Here is a 6,998-nt window from a genome sequence, read left to right as displayed (position 1 = left end):
TGTAAGGCGCCCTGGGGCCCCCACAGCCACAACCTGTCGCTCCTGGGCCTCCCCACGGCCACATCACATAGCCGTTGGCAAGCAAAGCCACCCCACGGGGCAGAGAGCAGGGAGCCCGGGCCACTCCCCTCCAGCCAGGACCGAAGCCTTACCTGTCAGTCCCAGGGGAAGCGGGCACTGCCAATCCCCATGGGGCACAGACAGACAGAGCCCCTGTCCTCCTTGAGGGGAAGAACCTGGCCACACAGCACTGGTCGCTTACAAACCCTCCACCTGCCAGGAAGCACGGTCACCCCAAGTCCTAGAGGGAGAGCCTCGCGGTGGGAGTGCGTCTGCCCTGCGGCCTGCACTCGGGGTCTGCCAAGCCTTCCCTCCTCCACCCTCCTTCCACCCAGACACCAGGAAACAGACCCAGGGCGCAGCCCTGGCCTGACGCCCAGGCGCTTCCTGTCGTCTCATCTCTGCACCAAGACGGGGTGACGCTCCTGCGACAGCCACACTGTGCGAGGCTCTCACGGTCCCCGGTGGCACAGCGAGGGCCACACTTAGTGCCAGGCTTGGGGTGCGGCCGCAGGCAGCATTTGCCCAGCACAAGCCCTGGCTCAGCCCCCAGTGCCAGACAGACCCGCCTTCGACTTTCAACTTCCCGTTTCTGTTAAATATCAAAAGAATTCTCCTTTAAAAATTTCTCCTTAGGGGCTGGGGATTTAGCTCAGCGGCAAAGCGCCTGCCTGCCAAGCGCAAGGTCGTGAGTTCGGTTTCCGGTACCGGAGAAAAACCAAAAAAAAAAAAAAAAAAAAAATTCATTCAAAACTTTCTCCTTAAAAACAGCATGGCAAGCCGGGTGTGGTGGTGCAGGCCTGTAATCACAGCCGTCAGGAGGCTGAGGGAGGAAGATCACCATGACAGAGGCCAGCCTGGGCTACAAAGGGAAACCCTGTCTCAAAAAAAAAAAAGACCGAAAAAACAGCACGACAGTGACAAGGCAAGTCCCCTCTGCGAACACACGGGCCAGGAGCAGGCGGCAGCTCCCAGGCTTGCAGGTCCAACAGTCCCGGGGACTGGCCGGGTGCACTGCCACACCGAGCCAGCAGTCGTGGAGGACAGGCAGAACCCAGGCGGCCTTCTCTAGACACCAGTCTCTCCACACGACAGGAAAGGTCTCTACGTCAGCAGGAGTCAGGAGGAGACAAGCGCAACCCTGCAGTCTGTCCAGAGGGCGCGGCGCCTGCGTTCTGGGGCCCACTGAGCTCTTTCTCAAACAAAGCATCCGGACAGACAGACTCGCGTGAGTGCTCAGGGCGCTGACTGCTGCGCTGTGTGGCTCCCCCGCGGGGCTTTCTCACACTTTCACACTCTCACTTACACGTGGAGGCTGCAGCGGGCGGCGGTACTGGTCTCAGGCTCTGCACACTCCCTGCCTGCCTGTGCTGTCGCTCTGACTCAGGCCTGCGCACACGGTTTCACACGGTGCAAAGCCCCTGCCAACGTTCCTGTCTCTGGGACGGGCCTGGGGGCCCCGTGCTGACACAGGTGGCATGACATCGGGGAGCCACACAGTGCGACGCTGTCTGGAGTCCACATTGCGCACTGGCCACCGTGGACTCACCAGGCTATCGCCAACACGACAAACGCCACGCCCGCACTGCGCTCCCTCCGGACTCCACAACCCCTGCCTGGCTAAGGACACCACATGGCGTGCGCTTGGCGGTAGCAACCTAAAATCCACAGCTGATGGGGGTGGGAGGCGCTGCAGGGCCGTGTCCCCCCACCAGGCCAATCACACTCCGTGCCAGGACAGGGACCAGAACCGGATGGACAGAGGATGCCAAGAGGGCTTGAACGGGGGCATTTAAACCTTGGGCAGGGACAGCCGCTGCCCGCAGGGTCACCAGGAATACAAGAAACCCAGGGGCGCTGCTCCTGCTGGCCTCTCCACCTTCTCTGCCTGCCCCACCAGGGCACGAGCTCAGGGCCGGTGTGCGCTGCCCTCTGCCGTGAGCTTGCCCCGGCTGGGCCCTGCAGCTCCAGGGCTGCCCCGACGAGCTCGTCCCAGGTGCCCACGGCCCCCTCGGCTCGGGTGCTGCTTCCTACAGCCGCAGCCACGGCCGCTTCCCACGACTCCCTGCACGTGGCCGGCGCCCCTCCACAAGCCGCACAGAGCAGCGAGCCCAGCGGGCTCCTCCTGCACCGCACACCACAGGACGGACAGACCCGGAGACCGGCAAGGGCCGGGCCTCAGCGCCTCACTCTGGTGGGGGAGGTCCCGCCCCACCCTGTGACCAGCCTCCCTTTCCTGTCCAAGCTGGGCTTTCTGTGCCTGAGGACGAGGGCACCGGCAGCTCCTCTCCTGGGGCATGGGCACCGCACAGCTGAAACCCCACCTGTCACCCCAGCAGGTGCTCAGCACCAACGCTGGCAGCACGTCTGCCCCAGACCAGAGGCCGCAGGAGGAGCGCAGCTCAGCCTGCCGAGCACCCCAGCCGGCCGGCCACTCCGGGCACGGGGGGAAGGAGGCCCACAGGCTGCCAGGGCGGAGCCCAGCCTGGACCAAGGGAGGTGTCAGGCCAGCAGAGGGCAGGCAAGGGAGCAGCCGGGCAGAGGCAGAGGAGGGCTGGGCAGGGCAGGGCGCCTTCCGTCCTCAGAGCCCCGGCCCTTTCCCCTCAGAACTCTCAAGTCAGAGCACGAAGCGAGTGACCCGGGACACACAGGTCCTGCTGTCCTGGAAAACCCACATTTACAGGAGCAACTGGGTAAGGGTATTACAGTTAACCACAGAGAAACTATGGGTTGCAACCGTAGGAACGGAATGACAAACATAAAAACTTGCTGGGGTGAATAAGGTATTTTAAATTATACCTATGTCCACAAGTAAAGTTATGTATTTATATACAAAATGGTAAGTGTGAAGTTTTTAAAATGTTCCTTTTCGTTCCCTCGCCCTGGGGACTGAGCCCAAGAGCTGAGCTACATCCCCACCCCTTTTTTACTTTCTATTCTGAGACGGGGTTTCGCTAACTCACTAAGTAAGTTGCCCAGGCTGGCGTTGAACTTATGATCCTCCTGCCTCAGCCTCCTGAGTACCCGGCTTAAAGGTTCCTATTTTATAAATTAGAATCTTGAGTCTTTACGACACTCTGTACTACAGGTACAAATACAAGCTACCAAGAAGTAGAAACACAGGCTAGGGATTTAGCTCAGTGGTAGTACGCTTGTCTAGCAAGCAGGAAGCCCTGAGTTCAGTCCTCAGCACCAAAAAAGTTTTTTGTTTTTGTTTTTTTAAAAAAGCTGAAAAAAAAAATAGAAAAAATAGAAACATCTGGGCAGTGTTTCCTGCTCTCAAAAAATCTGTCTGTGATTCATCACCTGACCCAGGGATGAAAAGTAACCTTCTCACTTCTCTCAGGTCCCTTAATGAATACACAGCCACAGTATTCACTTTCACACGAACAATTCGCACAGCTGAAATCTGCAGTACCGCAGACTTTAACAGACGCATCTGTCTGAATCAATAAACTCGTTTTAGAAAGGTGATCAGAATGTCATTTGGGCCCATCTTCTCTCAGACCGATACCTGCTCGGAATTCTTCCCACCCGAGCTGCGGCCCACGTCACCTGCCTGCTCGCCGTCCCCAGCATGCTGTTCTCTCTGCTTCCCTCTGCCCGCACACATGGGGCCTGGTAGGGACCCAGCGCTCCAGGTATCTGCTCAATGGATTTCTCTGACATCCTGCACACCAGAAGCGACATGGCCTGCTGTGGGGCCCAGGGGGTTGCGGGCACCACCCAGAAGCTCTCTGTGCCCACAGTACGGGCTGCTCAGAAGCAGCTGAGCCTGTCAACACAAAACGTGTGAATGTAAACTGCTTGAGACAAACGAATTCTTAAGACCTTTCTAAGCAGTTACCAGTATACCTTTTTCTCAGAAGGAAGCCAATAAAGAAAACTTCTCCTCTGGTGGCATCTCAAACACTTTAGTCATTACAGATGAGCCATTTTAACTTCCAAAATCAAATAGTAAACTTTACAACAACACCAGCCACAGAGGAAAAAAGGATGGTAATCGACATTCAACCACCCCCAAACCACTTGGAAATGACATATTCGAAAAAAGAAAAAGACGCTTGGTGGCATCAAGGCAGGTTTTTAAATATCAAAACCTTTAAACATTAAGGATATAAAATTCAAGTGGGCGTGGCAGCATACACCTGTAATTCCAGCACTTGGGAGGCTGAGACAGGAGGATCGGTGCAAGTTTGAGACCAGCCTGGGCTACTAAGTGAGCTCAATACCAGCCTGAACTGCATAGTGAGACCCTGTCTCAAAAAAAAAAAAAGTAAAGTTCAATGTTAATTATTTTATATATAGAGAGCTGCTCTTAGAACTTCCTGAAAACATGACAAGCAGCAAATTTTTTTTTTTTTTTTTTTTTGGTTTTTCTCCGGTACCGGGAACCGAACTCACGACCTTGCGCTTGCCAGGCAGGTGCTTTGCCACTGAGCTAAATCCCCAGCCCCTACAAGCAGCAAATATTAATAGTGCATGTAACTGCACATCGCTTCCTTCCACTCACCTTCTTACAGAGCTTCTATCTCAAAACTCCCTTTATGAGGTGCAAGAGACACACTGTCATCTCCACTTTACATGCAGGAGATGCGGGGTGTGGTGGTGCATGCCTGTAATCCCAGCACTCAGGAGGCTGAGGCAGGAGGACTGCCTGAGGTCAAGGCCAGCCTGGGCTACATAGTGAGACTCTGCCTCGGAAAAAAAAAAACCATGCAGGAGAATTAAAAAGTACTGAGGAGCGTACACGTTCTTCTCCCAGATTGCCCTGCCCAGCAGCACAGTCTCCACAGCTGCTCCTGCTGGGGCAGTTCCTCCATCACAGCAGAAGGCCCTGGCCCAGGTAAGTGCTCGGCTGGGCTCAAACTGTGGGGCAAAACCTGCGTCCCTGTCCTGCCACGGCCAGTTCAGGAGCGGGCCGAAGCGGCTGGTAACACCTTCCGCGCTGCTTGCTAACCGTCTCTCCTCCTGCTCCCCTGCCTTACACAGCCTCGCTGTCCTTCCACAGAACAGGGGCAGCCGTCATGCTGGCCACGTAACACGTGTGAGCCCCCACTGTGTGGCACTGGAGATTTCCAAGGGGCAGAGGACGCAACGGAGACTGCTGTTTAATGTAACGGTGCTTCTCGGTCTGCAGGGAGCGTCACAAGGTTCGACCATCAACGGAAGGAAGGAAAGAAACATCACCAGAAGGCACTTCCTGAGGAAGAGCCTTACACGACATTTCCACAATCCCCAGGATAAACCGTCCTCCCCAGGGTTCCTCTCGAGACCAGCAGGCCACGGAGGATGACGCCAGTAGCTCTTGTCTCTATTCTCACAATCTGGGGGACACAACCAGCCCTGTCCTAGGAGCAAGGGAGAGCAGTTAACTCACTGCAGGCCAGGGGAGCCTCGGGCCACAGCAACTCACAGGGCAGAGGCTGCGTTTGTGCCCTGGAAAAACCAAAAGCTTAACACCCATCTCGGATCAGTTCTTGTACTTTCCAGAGGGAGAAAAAACATAATTACTTCAGCTGGCCTGAAAAGTTTTTGTTTTTTGTTTTTGTCTTTTTGAGACAGGGTGTCGTTGTGCAGTTCAGGTTAGCCTTGAGCTCACTTTGTAGCCCAGGCTGGTCTCGAACTCACAGTGATCCTCCTGCCTCAGCCTCCTGAGTGCTGGGATTATAGGCCTGCGCAACCAGGCCCGGCCTGGCCTGAAAAGTTTTAACTCTTGCACGGCCCACAGACACCCGGTCTAGTCCCACTGTCCCAGTCACACGACTTGTATTTACGCACGTGTGGCATGCATCACAAGTCGCTCCACTTTTACTAGAGCTCAGCCATCAAGGAGAATGATACTGTCATCAGCAGAAATGTGGATGCAACTGGAGGTCATTCTGGCAAGTGAAAGAAGCCAGGCCAAGTACGAGCGGCGCTGGATACCCTCACCCCTTGGGAAAAGCTGATCTCGGAAAGTGTTGAGGAGAATAGGGGCTACCAGGGCCCAGGAAGAGGGTGTGTGAGGAAGTCGGGGAAAAGACGCCAGTGGGACTGGGGTGCGGCTGTGGAGGAGGAAGAACTCCGGCGGCTCTAGAGCACTGCAGAGTGAGGGAGTGGACAGCAATCAACTCTGCACTTCCGAACAGCTACTAGGAGGACCCTGAGCGCCTCCAACACAGCAAACACCCAGAGTGGCAGGCGCGACAACCATCCCGATCTGACTGTGACAGGCAGTGAGCATGTACCGAAATGTCACTCTGCAGAGGTTCAGCTACTACCCGTCAATTAAAAAACTATGACAAATACCCCAGGGCTGGGGATGTGGCTCAGGGGTAGAGCGGGCCACAGGGCCGGAGTTCCAGGCCCTGTGCAAGGCCTGCAGCCCACCCCAGGAGCGCTGGGACAAGGCGGCGCCCGCAGGCCTCGCTTCCCCAAACACCAGCTACTGGGAGCGCGGAGCCAGGCCCCGTGGGCCTGGGTCGGGCCTGGGTCGGGCCTGGGCTCCAGCAGCCCGCAGGGGCCCTCCAGGTTGGGGCGGCAAAGCACAGCCCCTTCGGCTTGTGATAACAGCCAAGACCCAAGCAGGCTTCATCAGCCGTGCCGCCCCAGGAGACTGGCCACGCCTTGCCCCGCCGTGGAAATGCGCGCAGTCACTCGGGGGCGCCGGGACCCTGGCCCACGGAGGGTGGCATCAGCCGGGTGGCATCAGGCCGACAGCCCGCAGGGCCACGACCGCGTCAGGGGGTCACTCTGCCCCGCCAGGCCTGGAGCCACCCACCCAGCGGGGGGAGGGGGAGCTCATCTACCGGCCGCACCCCAGGGTGCCCAAGGGACCCTCCCAGGACCCTCACCCCAAGATCCGGCCCCAGGACGCCGCGCCCTGGAGACCCCGCCTGGACCCCTTTCCCAGCAGCCTCCTCCGGCGAACCCGAAGCCCCCGCCCCGGCGACCCG

Source organism: Chinchilla lanigera, unplaced genomic scaffold (assembly GCF_000276665.1).
Source record: "Chinchilla lanigera isolate Chin_1 unplaced genomic scaffold, ChiLan1.0 scaffold00081, whole genome shotgun sequence".
In the NCBI taxonomy this organism is placed as follows: domain Eukaryota; kingdom Metazoa; phylum Chordata; class Mammalia; order Rodentia; family Chinchillidae; genus Chinchilla; species Chinchilla lanigera.
The sequence above is the reverse complement of the archived record's forward strand: the minus strand, read 5'-3'. Positions refer to the sequence as shown.